This window comes from Hemicordylus capensis, chromosome 6 (assembly GCF_027244095.1).
Source record: "Hemicordylus capensis ecotype Gifberg chromosome 6, rHemCap1.1.pri, whole genome shotgun sequence".
Classification (NCBI taxonomy): Eukaryota; Metazoa; Chordata; class Lepidosauria; order Squamata; family Cordylidae; genus Hemicordylus; species Hemicordylus capensis.
In genome coordinates, this window is record NC_069662.1 from 90512822 (window position 1) to 90528635 (window position 15814).

Genomic DNA, 15814 nt, shown 5'->3' on the forward strand with positions numbered 1-15814 from the left:
TAAAAATGTATTTGATTTCAGTAATGTAAACTGAATATATTTGTATGTAGTTATCAGGAAATGAAACATTTTATGTTATTAACAAAATAGTTGGACCTGGTTATTTGTTTTAAACTGCCAGTAGACTGGAAAGCCTTATTACATTAGCAGCTTTCCTCTGATTGGCTACAAAGGAACAAGAGCTGGGCCCAGCCCTGCTGAAGATTTTGCAACTCTAGGACCATAGAGTGTGCTTTACAGAGTGGCACATTCACATAGAACAGCCCCTGTAGCTACAGCTCTACTGTTTCCAGGCCTGTTGCTGATAGAATACGTGCATCCACATGGCCCGAAAAGCAAGGTACAAGAGCTCTCTTCTCCTCCTGTCTTGGTTAAGAGCAGGGTACAAAAGCTGAGCTACCCTGCTTTGAGCAACATGGTTGGAGGGATTTTGTGAATTCACACGATTAGACAAAACAGGATACAATGCCTTCTACTTTGATTTTGATGATTGTGTGAACAGGCCTAGTTTCTACACATCTCTTCATGAAGCATTCTCTTGAACAGAAAGGAGAAGGTGACCTATTATCCCTTTTGTTATGGCTGAAGCTTCTCTTGAGTGAGAAGACTCAAGAGAACATAGCAACATCAGAAGCTGCCTTATACTGAGTCAGGCCATTGGTCCATCTAGCTCAGGGATTCTCAACATTGGGTCGCCAGATGTTATTGGACTACAGCTCCCATAATCGCCAGCCCCAGTGGCATTTGGTTGGGGATTATGGGAGTTGAAGTCCAGCAACATCTGGGGACCCAACACTGAGAATCCCTGATCTAGCTCATTGTCTACACTGACTGGCAGTGACTCTCCAAGATTCCAGGCAGGAGCTTTCCCCAGTCCTACCTGGAGATACCCGGGATTGAACCTAGGACTTCTGCAAACAAGGCAGTTCCCCTACCGCTGAGCTATGGCCCCATCCCCATTCCCATTGTGTGCTCTTAGACCATACTCTGGTTTTGATTGCTGACATCCTGACTAAATTACTGAATGGAAGTCCCATTGAAATATTAGGACAAGTTAGTCATGGCCAGCTTGTCATATTAATTTCAACAGGACTTCCGCTGAGTAGCAGCCACCTAATGATGCAACGGGGAAGTAACCTGCCTAGAGAGGAGGAGGCTGTTGGTTCTAATCCCTGCTGGTGTGTTTCCTAGAATATGGGAAACTCCTATATCGGGCAGCAGCAATATAGGAAGGTGCTGAAAGGCATCATCTCATACTGTGTGGGAGAAACCCCTCCTGTATTCTACCAAGAAAACCACATGGCTCTGTGGTCACCAGGAGTCGACACTGACTTGACAGCACAACCTTACCTAATCCACTGAGTAATTTGTGATAATTGAAAGGCTCTCCTCATGCTACAAAATTCCTACACACTTCCATGTAAGAATTAATATGAAATCTCTGTATTAGCAATAGCATGACAAATGATTCCCCTGCCCTAATATCTATTCTGGGAAGACTTGAGTGTATGTATATTACAATCTACACAATTAGCATTTCCTGTTAATTACTAGAAAGTTATGTATTCTGTGTGAGAAATTTTGTAACACGGGAAGTGTTTTTAAGATATCAAGACCAGAGACAAACTAGTCTGCAGGCATCACTCTTAAGCTAGCAGGATCTTGAAGAGGAGGTTAATGAGTTCTGTAAATGATACAGAATATTGGCTTACCAAGTGGGTATATGTGCATTGTGGCAAACTACAACTTGGTAAACTATCATCTGCATCCATTTCTCATGTCCCTCTATAGAGCTGGGATGGGAAATCTTCTAAAGATAGAACTTTAATTTTGGCAGATTAAACACCCTCCAGTTGCTAGGTAATACTACCCATTTGGCTTCTGCTGACTCTCTATCTATTTCATCAACTAAAATGAATCTCCAGCTTTGCTAATATAAAGACTACAACAGTTCTCTTTACTGCTGCTCTCTGCATTACAAGGGGCTTTTTATATTTTTGAAAAATGGGAGGCCATTATTTCTGTGTCCCAGTAGCCCTGGGTGGCTCCTGAAATTAAAGGCTAATTAAAATTAAATTAAAGGCTAAGTCCATGTAACTCCTCCTGCACTCCATCTTTTGATTATTATAAACTGCAGACTTCTGGACTATTACAACATGTCTAGTGGCACAGCGGGGAAATGGCTTGACTAGTAAGCCAGAGGTTGCCGGTTTGAATCCCTGGAAACACCCATATTGGGCAGCAGTGATATAGGAAGATGCTGAAAGGCATCACCTCATACTGTGTGGGAGATGGCAATGGTAAACCCCTCCCGTAGTCTACCAAAGACAACCACAGGGCTCTGTGGATGCCAGGAGTCGAAATTGACTTGACAGGACACTTTACTTTTAGTCCCTCCCACCTTTTGCTTTGTTCAACATCCAGCCTGATGAAGAACTCTGGAGAACTCAAAAGCTTGATGCTCATGTAGAGGGCTACTCTTTTTGCAGGTTGTCCTTGTGGAAGATCCTTAGCTAGCCAAGTCTCTATCAGTCCTTTTTGCCTTTCCTTTAAGTGAGTCTTCCCTTCACCAGACTCAATAGCTGGATAAGGCAAATGGCATAAAAGAAATCCAGTTAGGAGATAATGTGTGGAATGAGGTGTGTGTGTGTGTGTGTGTGTGTGTGTGTGTGTGTGTTTAAATTATTTAACTACCAAACTTAATGTATAGCTAATTGCAGATTTAGGTTTAAATCTTAGCAACCATCACAGTAACCCTTTGGTTTACTAGATGTTAAGGTTGTTCTCATGACCAGCCACAGCAGGGCAGGAGTGGGGAAACCTGCCTAGATAGGCTCTTGTGGAGCCTTGGGACTCACTCCTACCCTGCTGCTCTAGAGCTGAGCTACCCTGGCAGTTTGCCTTGGCTTTGACCAAGGTAAGAGGGTGAAAGCACCATCTTACCTCACAGCCCCAATTGTGTGAGCAATCGGAGCTGTCTGCAGCAGTTCACGACAGCCCGGGTTGCTTCCAGAAACATAGTGCCGCCTATAGAGTGACCCGGAAAATGGGAGCTGCTGCATTGACACAGGCAGACTCTCCACTGCCTGTGCAATGCATCATGGAATACTGGAGGACTTCTTTCTCCAGATCCCTGTAAAATTATCTCTGCTGATCCAATCATGTGGGTCCGTGGTAGAGCTCAGGCAAGTTCTTAGTCATGTGGAGGAAGGTAGGTATAATCCTACATTCTCTCCAACCCTCCCTTGCCCCAGGCATTTTGGTCATGTGAATGACTTTTTTGTCTTCTGTTCATTATTATAGAAATGTTAGCTGAGATCTAAAGAGCTATTTTAAACACACCCAGTAAGACTTTGGACAGTTGACCCACAATGTCATAAAATTTGTGCAATATCACAAATGGCTATGAAAAGTTTCTTCAGGGAAAGATGGAAAAGTTCCACCATCTTTGGCAAAAACTTGATGAGCTACTGCCTGATAAGTGTTTAGCTTTCCTTATAAAAGCTTTATACAAAGACCACAAATAAGATGTGATAGCGAGGGTTTTCTCACTAATGATATTTCTATGGACAGGGGAGTATGATGGGGTTGTATATTGGCCCCAACATTATTTAATATTTATCTTAATGATTTGGAGTCATCTTTGAATTGTGTTGAGGGCCATTTTCATTTTCTTGGTCATAGGAAAGTATTTTTGTTACTTTATGGCTGATGATGCAGTTTTACTGTCTTGTTCTAGATTGGGCCTTAAACGCCTTTTGTTGCATTTTCTAGGCAAAACTCTCTAGTAATAAACTGGGATAAATCAAAGATCCCGGTTTTCAAGGGAAGATTCAAATGCTACAAATGGCTAGTTTGTGGTCACCTGATTGAGCAAGTTAGATGTTTTAGATATCTTGGTTTGCTGTTTCACCATTCTTTATTCTGGTCAATGCATTGTCGCTCTGCTGTACAGAAGTCAGATGCCATTTTCTTTGTGCTTCTGTGTATTTTTCATTCTAACGGCAGATGCTACATTCCAGCCACAATTAAAACATTTGGTACTAAGTTGCCCTCACAGTTTTTATATGGAGTGTTTGTATGGATAAATGCAGCATTTTACGGACTTTGTAATATTCAGGCCCATTTTTAATGAGCTCTGTTAACATTGCCCAGTATCAAATGCTGCGGCCCTATTAGAGATGGGGCAATGTCCATTGGAAACCAAAGCATGATTAGCCGCAATTAAACTCTGGTTTAGCATTTATGTGTTTCAAAACAGTTTGGGGTTACTCTGCCATCTTTTTGAGGATTCTTTTATTAGCTCATGGTTTAAAGCTGTATCCTGGAAAATTAGTCAAATTGGTCTGTCTCCTGACCATTTGTTTTTGATGGGACACACTTCAGCCTTCTCTTTAATTAAACAAAGACTTTGGGATATTACCTCTCAATAATTGATTGGTAAACTTAGTCTGTCCTGCTCCTTATCCCATTTGGATATTAACTATCAGAATAATTGGTGTATGGCTTCATACTTAATTAATCTTAATAGTTTTCATCAGGTTGCTTTTGCAAAGGCCCGTTTAAATGCTTTCCCCTTGCAGGTGTTATTAGGGAGATTCCAGGGTATACCATTCACGCAAAGATTCTGTCCATGCAATAATTTAGAAATAGAGACTGTGGAACATGTACTTTTGGTCTGTGGATTTTATGTTGATTTGAGACAAAATCTTATTTGCCTGTTATTAATATCACAACCTGGTCGATCAATTCAGGTATATGTGAAATTTCTTTTATCTGACTCCAGGTCTGAGGTAAATCCGGCTGTAGCGAAATTCTTAGCAGCTGTGATTAAACATAGGAGGAAATTGGTATCTTAAATGGTTGTTTTGTATTTAATGGTGTATCAAACTGCTGTTATCCTTTTGTTGTTTCTTGTTCTCTTGCTGTATTTTGGGTCTTTTGACCATAATAAACACTACTACTACAACATAATATTTGTGCAATATCACAAACAGCTATGAAAAGTTTCCTTAGCTTCAAAAGTACCTTACCTTATGGTTTTGGGGGTGGAATTGGGTTGCTGTAAATAATAAACACATGCCCCATTGGGCATATGGAACTAGATATGCAGTTACCTGGATTCTGGCTATAATTTTTAATACATTGAGAGTTATAATTATACATGATGATTATGTGACTAGGCAAAACAATTGGCAAATCCTATTTGGCCCTTAGATTTGGTCCCTTAGGATCAGATATTGTCTTAGGAAAGATTTGGGTGTTCGTAGTATCCATTAAATTCATTCTTTTACTATTTTCCTTTTCTAGTTATGAGCCATTGTGGGGTTTCAATGTTCCTCAGTCAGAACTCAGCACATTTTTATTAACTGGCATCTTTCAGTAGAAAGGAGTTTTCTGTCACTCTCCATGAGGCAACTCATTTAGCAGAAGATAAGGGATATAATGAAAGTAATAAAATTAGCTAATTTGCAATGCTTCCTTTGCTAAAAGGGAAAGCTTAACTTCCTCTATCTGATTGGAACATGTTATATGCTTAGTGCATAATTTCATGCTCGAGCCTTCAAATTACTTCCGGTATATTTCTGAAAGTATCTTTTGACTAAATGCTGCAAGTGGCTATGTGTCCCTGAAACAGGGTTGCCATTCAAGCTCTTCAAATCCGGGTGCCCTAATGTGCATGTTATGCAAATTAGCTTGGAGATAATTTTGCATACTATGCAAATTAACTGATGCATTGTCAAATTGGCTCAGGATATCTACCAACAATAGTCAGGGAGTATCTCTTTACCTGAACTTTTACCTGAGCATTAAACACCAAGATTTATATCTCAACACTTTCTAATATTCAAGTCTAGTTTTTAACCTTGTCGAACTAGCTGTGTGTAGTGCTATCATCAACTGCATACTACCACCCCACTCCACTTTCCAGTACCTGAATACAGTAAAGAAATTTATTGGTGAATAAAATATGCTCTTCATTGGTTTAAATATTCTAATTTAAATATACTATTGATTGGTGAAGGTGAAGATACCATAAAATATTGGTGAAGATACCAAATCAAAACTCATGCTGAGGATCAGTGCTGAGTGCATTTTTATCACCACTAAATTCTACATTTGACCCTACAAAACTGGCACTAGGGATTAAGGCTTTCATGCTTGAGCCTTGTCATAGTCACCATTTACATCCTGAGATAAGTACATACAGTGTAACATCAAAAATACTCATTTTGATTTTGAATACTAGTATAGGCTGGAAAAGAGTAGTGGGCAGGGAGAATTCATGGTGGCTTAAAGCAAAATCAAAACACACAAAAATAATAATATCTATAGAAAAGCTATAATATCTATAGAAAATAATATCTATAGAAAATAATATCTATCGAAAAGCTGAGCGTATGTTCTATTGCTGCTATTAATATCACAAACTTATGGTAGTCTTCATAAGTTTGACTACCATTAGTTTGTGATATTAATAGCAGCAATAGAACATACGCTCATCTTTTCAGTTAAGGCCGCAATCCTATACACACTTACTTGGGAGAAAATCAGATTGAAACCAATGGTATTTCCTTCTAAGTAGGCATGAATATAATGGATTGCTCTATAAAGCCAAAACCCTTAAACATTACAATACACAAGTAGGCAGTGATTTACAACAAAATCAAGCTATCCTCTCAACTGACCTATAGAGATCCCCTGCTGACAAAAAAAAGGTAACATTCCTTGGGGTGGGGTGGTGAGTTACTTATTGTGAACCTTTCTCAGCCAACCTCCTGTGCTTCACCTGCCTTTCTCTAAGTCCAGTGGCTAAACAGAATAGTGACCACACATTCTGCTCCTTAAGTCCACTTATACAAGGGCTAGAACTTAGCTTTTTAATGAAAAAGTTGGGAATCCGGGCAAGCCAATGGGCTAACTGGGTGCTTAGCGGAACATGCTTAAAATCTAGATATCCAGGGGACATGGGCACGACAACCTTATCCTGAAAGTGCGATGTTGTATTCTATCTAGTAATATTTTATGTTGTGTTGTTGTGAAGTTTGTCCCAGTGGGGATCCTGTAGAGAATGTGGGTGGGGGGGTGGAGTCAGAAAGGAAAAAGGAGGGAAAGGGAAAGGAGGAAATTGAGTTGTTTCTGAATAAACTTGAAGTTAGATCTACATAAGATTTCTTTGTGTCTGTGAGGGAAGCAGCTATAAAACATGCCATTTATTGCAATGACACTTTGGAGGGCAAATAGCTGTGTGGGAGCAATTATTGGTGGGAAAACAGTGCAAGGGTAAAAGGCGTACTGCTGTCCTAATTCAAATACCTCTGGCTACTGTTGTAAAAGGAATACACACACACACACACCAGTGTGATGTCCCATCTCATCTAGTTGGCCCTGACACTTGAAAATATGATATTAAAAAATACTATATAGAAAAGTATGAATTTCCAGCATTCAGAGAAGCAAGACGCCAGGGCTGGCATCAGGCCTTTGGCATTGTTGGGTAGTTGTGAAGGGCCCAAAGCCCTCAGAAGGCCCCACTGCTGATCGCTGAGGTCATCTCTGTGCTCACAGTCTTTGTGTGATAGTGGTAGAGTGATTTTCTCGGGCAGAGGTGCAGATCCCCCGTAAGTTCTTTAGGAGTTCCCCCCTCATTTTACTGAGCTTCCCTAAAATTTGTTACTGTAAAACCTAATAGCCCATATCCCTCTGCAAAAAGTGCCCCCCCCATTTAAGTGAGATGGTGCTCCTCAAACTTTCCCTTTGCCTGCATTCAGGAACAATCCAGATACAAGGAGGCCCATGGGGAGCAGTTTCCCAAGGGCTCCCTGAAGCCTGGAGCTAAACCTTTCCCCTCCACTGTTTCTGCACAAGACACTGGCTGCATTCAGACATCGCACGAAACTGGAGTTACAGGTTACCGGCAAACCTGAAACTCCAGTTGCATGCGATGTCTGAATGCATGCAACCACGGACTCGCAACCAAACCACAGGGTTCAGTTTACTTACCAAACTGGAATTTGGAGCTGGAGTTACTCCTCAGTTTCACCGCTCCAAATCTCTGTTGGAAAGGGCTGTTGTGTTGTCTGCATGCATACGCCGCTATAATTGTGGTTACTGGTTATGCGACCAGTAAGAAGCCAGCTTGGAGCAGCACCAACAGTGGTTACTCTCGAGGGCTTACCCAGCACTCCATGGTGTGTTCCCTGACTGAATGCCATGCCTCTACTTCCTCTGCTTGCCAACAGGCACACCAGCCCACTTTCCAGACTAGCTGCTCATCAGCAGCAAAATGCCTCCGTCATTTGAAATGTAAACAGCAGGGGGAGCAGTCTCGCAGCAACTAACAGCCTGAAAAAACAGCAACTTTTTCACACTGGATATACGATGTCTTAGCTTCATATTGCAGCAATTAAATTCAAAACAAGGCATCAGAAATGTGAACGGTACCCTGCTGTCCGTGTAGGGACTGCGGTGTCACGACACAGGAAGTGTGGATGCACACTTCCGAGATATGTCCTGACCCCATTGTAGGGTCTAGTCTGGAAAGCGCCCAGGTCTGGCTGCTCTTATAATTAAAGGGCCGGCAGCTCAACCAAGGAGCACAGCTTGAAGTCTGCGATCCTTGCAGCAATGGCAGTGGTAGGTCTGTGCTGGACACTGTAGAAACCCGCCCCCTTCCCACCCCTCACAACCATATCAAAAAAGCAAGTAGATACAAGCCCTGTGAGCAAAGGGCTGTTGCCCCTGGCAGCACACAGCTCCCCATGTTTTTTCAATAAATCTATATCCTTTTGTGTGTTTATTTCTTGTGTGTGGCAGGGAGAAGGGTGCGCAAAGATGTAATCTACTTTGTGTCCACTGCTGTCTCAAATACTTTCCCACCAAAAGGTATTCACACTGGCCCTGACTAGCAGTTGGGGGACACAGTGTCCTGTCTAGTTGGATTGTGGGCTGTGAAGCCATGCCCACAGCCTGGCATCTCCACACCCACAGCATGGCAGTGCAAGTGGGTGGAACCAAGCTTGGAGCACCAGAAAGTGGGAGGGGAAACTCTAACCTGCCTCTGAAGTTTCCCAAACTCGGAATGGGAGCTTGTCTGTGATGTGATCCCCAGTTTAGAACGTTAACCGTAAACTGCAGTTCTAAGCCAGTTCCTGTGATGTCTGAATGTGACCACTGTTTCAAGCATATCTTCTGACTGGAAGGACTCAAAGACACAACAGGAAGCCTCATCTAAGGACGACTAACTGTTCTGTTGTAATGGGAGTGACTGAATAATCCAGTCATACCCAATGCTAGAGATGCAGCAGACAACCTCTTATGGGGGTAAGGGACTACACTTTCCTATAACAGCCAGCTTGGGAATTACCAGTGTAATTTCCAAACTGGGAATCACATTAGATTTTGTGTGGCTGCAAACCATATCTCTTTGGCACAAAGTCTATTGCTGCAGTTGAGGATTTTGCACAGCCATGCACTGGCTATTGGGTGGTGTCCATAATGCTGTATTACACAAAAATTTGTTACAGCACTGAGAGCACTACTATCTGTAGCAAATATTTTTTATGGCCAATGAATGTATGACCTGAGCTGTTGACTGCTTTGCAAGCCCAATATGTATCTTGTTACAATGAAATCCAATACTGCCAATGAGATCCCCAAGTGGTTACAGAAATATGTGCAAAACATTCTTTTTTTTTAGAACCACCAGTGTGTAGTCCATTCTATATGTCAAAAGATTAGAAGCAATGTAAGCAGTGTTCCCTCTAAGGCATGCAGGCATGTGCGTGCTCATACGTTTTTTTAAATTTCTGCTCAGTTAACATATATCCTGCTCAGGTTGAATTAGGAACGTCCCACTCTGAATGCAAGTGTGCACAAAATGCCTTGATACTGCTGCCCAGAACAAAACATAATCCACACACAGATGAAAAAAAGTAGAGAGAAAATGGAATGTAAGACCCAATAGATCAGAACACCTCCCCCATCCCTTAGCTGTAGGACGGCTTTACTAGAATGATTTCTGTGTCTTTCCCAAACTAAGTAGATTCTGCAAACTGGGACTGTGAGCCGAGTCCATCTATGTAATCCAGACATGCTGAGAAAAGATTCTTACTAATATAAATGGGCTTTGATAACTAGCATGTGGCTTTGGCAAAGTGCTAGCCAGAAGGCATGTCCCTGAAGCCTTAGTTGAGATCTAGCTCAAGAGACTTAAGCCTCACTGACAGGGCTGGCCCAAACTCCTTCATTGCTTGTGGCAGTGCAGTGATGGGCCTCCTTCCCTTCCCCAGAGCTGCATGCTACTCCTCCCTCTCCTTTCTGGCATCACGGCCACCACGGCTGCTCTTCCCACTCATTGTGGGACTTTAAAAAGGAAGTGTGAGGGTGAGGAGTGGTGTCCTAGAGTGGAGATGCTCAAGGCCACCACTCCTCTCCTCCATACTTCCTGTTAAAGATCCAGCAGGGAGTGAGGAGGGGGAGGAGGGAGTGGGGAAGAAGAGCAATGGCAGCTGCTGGAGGAGGAGGAATGAGCAATGGAGGAATGAAGCAATGGACGGAAAGAATTCACAATGGAGGAATGAGCAATGGCAGCTTCCGGCACACCACCAGATGAGGTAGGGCACCCACCAGAGGGCGGCACCCACTCCTGTCAATCTAGTAGTTCCTTCAAGCTGTTGCCTGAGAGTGGGCTGGCTTTCATGAAGGGGGAGTGTTGATCAAAGCCAGGAAGAAGAAGAAATCTGCAGTTTTTTTGTTACTTCCGGGTGGCTTGGAAGGTAAAGATTCAAATGCCCTCATGTTTGGGATGAAAACAGATGGAGATCTAACACAGCGTAGTGGCTAAGTGACAGATCTAGACATCATGACTTCCCCAGTTTGATTCTTGCCTTTACCATGAACTCACCAGGTGGCCTTATATTGCAGTGGAGGCTGTCTTGTCTGGGGAGAATAATATTTATTTACCTTGCAGGGTTGTTGTAAGGGTCACATCAAGTTGATGAACATACTATGCATGTTAAGGATGGCTGTTATTAAATTAGCTAGCCCCAAACAAAACACAGCTATTGGCCACAAACAAAAAGGATCTCTGGCTGAAACAGAACCATGCTATTTATGTTAAGATATTCAGCAAAGCCCATTCAATGTCTCCAGCTGTTGCAGTCAGCCAAAATTAATTATGCTGCTTGCTCCATCAGCAAATACTTTCGAGAGAGGGAGAGAGCCCACCCCTTGCCTACATGCATATTGTATGATTCCGCCCCCCCCCCCCCCGCCCCCCGTGCCGGCTTCAGCAGCTTGTGCCCATAATCAGCGGAGCTCAACATCACAATTTAATCCATTCCCTGCTGTCTACTTTTGGGCCTGCTTGTTATGCAGCCGGCATTCACTCAACATAATGGTTGCTACCTGCCAATGTGCTTTGAGGGATATTGTTAGCATTAAATTTGCCATTTACATTTTCATGTTTGACATAATTGAGGAATGAATGCTCTTATGAAAATTAAACTTGTGGTCCTCCTGGGCTGCTGTAACCCTGTTAAAATGTAATGCGATTCTTGATGCGTCTTCTTTAGGTTTTTATTAAATAGAATACCAGTATGACTAATTCCCCTGGTCTAAATGTAAGCTGGGAAGCAGCATTATTGATAGGCCTGAGCACAAATGGCCCTCCATACTCAGCCTCTAATGGCCTAATAATGCATTATACTTGAATCAGAAATACTTTGAGTTGTAGTGCTTATTGCCATTATTGAAAACACCTGGATGCTCCATTCATCAAGGTTACTTCGAAATGGGCCCATTTGTTTATTAGTCTGTCAGTAAACATCTTTATTTAGTTTCATGTTCCATCACTTTGGGTAACGTTTTTAGAGGAGGGACCAGACTGCACAGGGCCTCTCTTTTTGTGGTTTCTCCTGATTAGTTTTGCTTGAGAACGAAAAGATAATGAAAAGTTTCGATGGAGCTTCATAAAGAAAACATTTCCCCCTTTCCTTCTAGGGTGATTGTTCATCATTTCCATCGGCAACAGCGGCTGGTCTTTCGGGCAAGTGCAAAATGTGAAATAGTGCCATTCCAGTGCTATAAGAATGCTATGTATTATTTATACACGACTACCTTAAGTGGCACAGCGGGGAAATGCTTGACTAACAAGCAGAAGGTTGCTGGTTCGAATCCCCGCTGGTACTATATCGGGCAGCAGCGATATAGGAAGGTGCTGAAAGGCATCATCTCATACTGTGTGGGAGGAGGCAATGGTAAACCCCTCCTGTATTCTACCAAAAAACCCCACAGGGCTCTGTGGGCACTAGGAGTCGAAATCGACTCGACAGCACACTTTACCGTATATATGCAGTCCTGTGCTTCAAGGCTGGTTTTAGAACTAGTGCCCTGAGCTGAGAAGTTAGCTTGAGTTCTGCCAGGCTGCAGACGAAGACTTGACTCTATATGCAGTGGGAGGTTTAACCCTTTCCTTGCACCATTTTCTCAGTGAAGATATGCTCCAACTATTTGCAGCAATTTGCTCTGGGGGGGGGGATCCATATAAAGGCATAAATAGTCATTTCCCTCTTGGGGCTAATACTAGTGGGGGGGCATTTTTTGTCAAGAAGATGGTGAAGGGTTAACCTGCAGTCAAGATCCACTGTGGTCTGGATTGGGCCCCCTGGGCAAATACAATAATAATAAACCCCTGCTAACTTGGCAAAGAGGTGCTTTTTAATGTGGTGATTCTCTTTATTTAGCAGGGGGAGAGTAACTGGCCCTATCCACCCCCAGCACAGTACCTCCAGTGACTGTTGCTGGTGTCTATCTTACGTTTCTTTTTAGATTGTGAGCCCTTTGCAGACAGGGACCCATCTTATTCATTTATTATTTCTCTTTGTAAACCGCCCTGAGCCATTTTTGGAAGGGCGGTATAGAAATTGAATTATTATTTCTTGTTTACACAGTCAGACAGGTGTTATTGACTGGTTTGTTTTATCCAGACATCGAGTCCTTCCCAAGGACCTGGGATGGCTGAATTTTATCATCAATACTGTTGGTTATTATAGATATCGTCGCAAAATATAGGCTGTTCCCAGTAAAGCTGCTTTTTGCAATTGGCTGATGGTGATTTCTGTGGCCCCTATGGTGTTGAGGTGCTCTTCAAGGTCTTTTGGAACTGCACCCAGGGCGCCAATGACCACTGGGATTATTTGGGTCTTTTTCTGCCACAGCCTTTCAATTTCAATTTGTAGATCTTTGTATTTGGTGATTTTTTTCTATTTCTTTTTCTTCTATTCTGTTATCCCCTGGTATTGCTATGTCGATTATTTTAACTTCTTTTTCTTTCTTCTCGACTACAGTTATATCTGATGTATTGTGTGGCAGATGTTTGTCGTCGGAAATCCCATAATATTTTTACATCTTCATTTTCTTCAACTTTTTCAATTGTATGGTCCCACCAATTTTTGGCTACAGGTAGCTTGTATTTTTTGCAGATGTTCCAGTGTATCATCCCTGCTACCTTGTCATGCCTTTGTTTGTAGTCAGTCTGTGCGATCTTTTTACAACAGCTGATTAGGTGGTGAATAATAATAATAATAATAATAATAATAATAATAATTAATATGACAGAAATGTGATCATGCATTTTTAGTTTGATCTTCAGGGCCAAACTATACATTGTTGTCTAGTTGGGTTTTAAAAAAACTGAAAATAGCGTGGGGCCCAATCCATATTAGGATCATGGTATGTAGGTAGGGCATCTTGATCACTTTACTTCTGCACATTCTCTCTGCTGAAAATCCCCCCAAAGCTTCTATGAGCCTCTAAAGGTGCTATTTGTCACAATGGCACCTTTGAGGGGATTTTCAATGAGAAAATGGCACAGAGGTAAAGGGTAAAACCCACCCTACCTCTGCACCATGGTCCTAATTTGGATCAAGCTCCAATGTAGTTGCAATTTTAAATTAAAAATATGTTGCCTCACCATTTGTTGGAAGAGAGTATCCTTGTTTGTTGCATGTCTTGATGATCTCAACAGCAAATGGACCAAATGAACATCGTTCATCATGGACTGTATAAGAGAATAGCTCCTGTAAATATTTATACCTTTTTCTACCTTTCCAAGGCTTTTAAATGTTAGGATTTGGACACTTTATTTAAGTGCTGATTTGCTCATGAAGAGATTCAGGTGGGAAAAGTGATTAGGGAAAGGGCAAAGAAGTTTTGAATAGGACTTTGCAAACTGAATAAGAACACAGCAAGCGAGCAATATAAGACTGGATTTGGACTGATGGATGATGGAGTCTGCACAAGAACATTGATACTAAATGCCTCGTTCAACTAATAGTTTATTCACTATACTGACCTGGATTTCTCAAAATTGGCTTTCTTTCTCAATAGGATTAAAGTGTCCCTTGAAGTGCACTGTGTGTGTGTGTATGTGTATGTGTGTGTGTTTGAATTAAGAATTCAGGGTTTGAAAATCATATAACTATGGATATTGGGTAATACAATTCACTATTTCCCCTAAGACCACTAGGTGGTGCTAATACACAGTTACTTCCTCTCACACAGTATAGGAACCAGTATTAAGTAAAAGCCTGTGAAAACATATTCATCTTGCATACCTTGTTTCACCGAGTGAGCTATATAGGATTGCTTGGTGGATTCCATCCATGTGTTGGGATTTCATAATGGACTGATAAATATGGTGGAAGGAGCTGGGCAACCCAGTTTAAATGAGCAAGAAATACATTGCTTAACAGGATCAAGCCTACATAAGTGGAAGTCTTAAATTCACCGGAACTTATCTCAGTGCATAGACTAAAATGTACCTGATTTGCAAAGGCAAGTGCAATGGCAGAACACAGTTAAAATCGATTGAGTGCCAACATTTTTAATTGCCTAAGATTTTGATTGATGACTTAAGCAAATAAATTTAATTATCAATTAAGAAAAGAGTATTTGGAGGCATTTTAGAACTCATTCAGTCCTTAGGAATTGAAAATCTCTAAGTCTGACCAAGCTTTTTAAGGTTGTATCTGAAAAGCCCAGAAAATAGAATATATTTCAAGGTACGTGTACTCAGGAATGGATAGAGCATTCTGAACAAAACCCTCAAAGATATCATATCATATCATATCATATCTATCTATCTATCTATCTATCTATCTATCTATCTATCTATCTATCTATCTATTATATATATATAGTGTGTGTGTGTGTGTGTGTGTGTGTGTGTGTGTGTGTGTATGGGGGACTACACATGAAAATGTAAACACATAAGAACAGCCGTGCTGGATCAGGCCTAAGGCCCATCTAGTCCAGCATCCTGTTTCACACAGTGGCCCACCAGATGCTGCTGGAAGCCTACTGGCAGGAGTTGAGGGCATTTCCTCTCTCCTGCCGTTACTCCCCTGCAACTGGTATTCAGAGGCATCTTGCCCCTGAAGCTGGAGGTGGCCTATAGCCCTCTGACTAGTAGCCGTTGATAGACCTCTCCTCCATCAACTTATCCAAACCCCTCTTAAGGCCATCCAGGTTGTTGGCTTCCCCCAAGTGTCCACATCAGTTGTCAGGACTGTCAGGCTCCTGTAAAAATGGTTTTGCCGCTGAATCTGGACAAGATGGCCACAAGCTGAACATTTCCTTTCTACATCAATGAAATTAATGTTAAAGCTCAAAGCTATACTGCTTGCAGGATAACTCTATATCATTGACTACACATACAAGGTGGTATGTATAAAACTTCAGGGTGCATTTAATGCAACTCAGTTATTTTTAATTCAATTACAACCATTATCAAATCCAACCACTGCCTTAC

At 41.8% G+C, this 15814-nt stretch overlaps 1 long non-coding RNA gene across 2 annotated transcripts in view; it reads left to right on the top strand.

Annotated features, from left to right (window-relative positions):
• Positions 1 to 237: 237 nt before the first annotated feature.
• The window catches only part of LOC128332143 (uncharacterized), a 111136-nt gene continuing 95559 nt past the window's right edge, over positions 238 to 15814 (top strand). For both annotated transcript variants that reach the window (XR_008310572.1, XR_008310573.1), the window contains exon 1: positions 238 to 340. This is a non-coding gene — a long non-coding RNA (uncharacterized LOC128332143). The remainder of the gene's footprint in view (positions 341 to 15814) is intronic.